Source organism: Myotis davidii, unplaced genomic scaffold (assembly GCF_000327345.1).
Source record: "Myotis davidii unplaced genomic scaffold, ASM32734v1 scaffold10, whole genome shotgun sequence".
Classification (NCBI taxonomy): domain Eukaryota; kingdom Metazoa; phylum Chordata; class Mammalia; order Chiroptera; family Vespertilionidae; genus Myotis; species Myotis davidii.
Window position 1 is genome coordinate 1,698,134 of NW_006283544.1, and position 2,494 is coordinate 1,700,627.

Here is a 2,494-nt window from a genome sequence, read left to right on the forward strand (position 1 = left end):
TCATTCCATATCTAGGGACTTACAGAGAGGAACTGTCTGCATGAGACATTATATAACTAAAATCAAATCTGCCCAAAGGCCAACTCATAAAGCAAGTGAAATTTTCCTTTGCTACTTCTGCCATGTTACCCATCCACTCCTATCCTAGATCTACCCACCCACCCCTTCTACTCCCAAAATTCATTTCATTTCTTTTTTTCTCTTATATCACTGCCCTGCGATTTCCCAGGTGATATGATTAGATTACCAAATAAGCTAGTGCCTGTGTTATTACATCAAAAGGGAATTCTAGCCTCACAGAATATTATATCAAGAAAAAAACTCTCTATCTGGGTGAAAAATCCAAAAAGATAAAAAATATTCTGAAATATAGTTATTCAATTTTTTCATATTCTTTCTTCATATAGCATAACACAATTCAGCTTAATAAGCAGTTGTTGAAAACTTTCTATGTTGAAAGAGGTATGCTAGACACTCTGAGGAGCTTGTAGATAAATAAAATGTTGTCTGCTCTCAGGAAACTCACAATTTATCATGGTAGGCACATAAAAACCTCTAATACATGGCAGTCTATGAAGCGATACGAAAATGAAAGAAGAAATTAATTTCAACTGAAAAGCCATGAAAAGGCTTCAATGACAAATTTAAATCTAGATGTAGACAATAGCTCATGTTTATGTTCTATTCTGAAATATAGTTCCTAGTTTTATTTATTTTTGTTTTGTTTTCTAGTTTCTGAAATGCCAAACTGTCCAAAACATAACTTAGATAAAAAAAACATAATACTTGCCTGGCCAGCATGGCTCAGTGGTTGAGCATCAACCTATGAATCAAGAGGTCACAGTTCCATTCCCAGTCAGGGCACATGCCTGGGTTGCAGGCTCAATCCCCAGTGGGGTGCATACAGGAGGCAGCCCATCAATGATTCTCCCTCATCATTGATGTTTCTATCTCCCTCCCTCTCCCTTCCTCTCTGAAATTAATAAAAATATATTTAAAAAAAAAACTAACTCCTAAGGAAATGGATTTTGCCCTACCCTCCTTACGGCTGCTTTCTTGCCTTCCAGCAGAAATAAAGAGAATGTGGAACCCAAAGTCAGGAATACCAATAGCACATACAGAGCCAGAATGTGCATCTACCAATCTCGATAGCATCCTTTCTGCCACTACCTAACCCTACCAGTGAGAGAAACTTCCCAGGAACTAGGGTTCCAAAAATTTCGACTGCAAAAGCAATTCCTTCCATTCACTGATTCCTTTCTCCCTCAACTCCCACCTCTGACCCTCCTCCAAGCCCCTCCTAGCCAGTATGCTATCCTTTGCTCCTGACATGCTTCCTCCCAATGCCCCAGAGTCTTTTTTTTAAAATATATTTTATTGAGTCTTTACAGAGAGGAAAGGAGAGAGACAGAGAGCTAGAAACATCGATGAGAGAGAAACATCGACCAGCTGCCTCCCGCACACTCCCCACTGGGGATGTGCCCGCAACCAAGGTACATGCCCCTGACCGGAATCGAACCTGGGACCTTTCAGTCCGCAGGCCTACGCTCTATCCACTGAGCCAAACCTGTTTCGGCTCAGAGTCTATTTTGATCAAAAAGAACATCATGTTATAAATGGTGCTGATGCTCAGGCAGTGAGCAGCCAAGGAACTATAAAGATCTGTTTAGAATCATAACCACTTAGCAGGCTCACGGCCACTAGGACTTTATGACCATTAATTAGTTTATCCTCTCCGAATCCCTCTGAGGCATCCCTTATTATCTCCATTTGACAAATAGAGCAAGACTAAAACACAGAGAAATTGACTAATTGACTGGGTTGCGATAAGAGAAGACTGCAACAGACTATTAAAAGCAAGTACTGTGATGAAACTTGAAGATTCTGAATGCATGCCCGACTTTCTGCAGCATATTAGTGCCCAAACTTTTTTAAATCAGGAGGAGATTCTCTAATTTACCCACCTTCATTTTCCAAACCAAAATATTAGGGCCTACTGAGATCAAGGACTTGCTCAAGGTCATGTTGGAGGAGGAAGAACCTGTGAAGAAGGTCCTAGAGAAGAAGTTCCACCCCATCAGTGGAAGTAAGTGTGAAATCAAGGTGGCTCTGCCCAGAAAAGTCTATCAACAGCAGCAGAATGGCTCTGGGGGCCGTGGAAACCGCAACAGAGGGAACCGAGGCAGTGGTGGTGGCGGTGGAAGTGGAGGAGGTCAGAGTCAGAGTTGGAATCAGGGCTACGACTACTCGCCCTATGGCTATTACGGCTACGTCCCCGATACGACTACAGTCAGGGTAGTACGAATTACGGGAAGAGCCAGCGACGTGGTGGCCATCAGAATAACTACAAGCCATACTGAGGCTTCGGCAAGAGTGCCCGTCGGACTGCACACGCTTTGTTTGGATATTGAGTGAACACAAACAATTATGTACCAAATTTAACTTGGCATACTTTCTATGGCCTGTCCCCTGTGCATCTTATTTAAAATTCCCC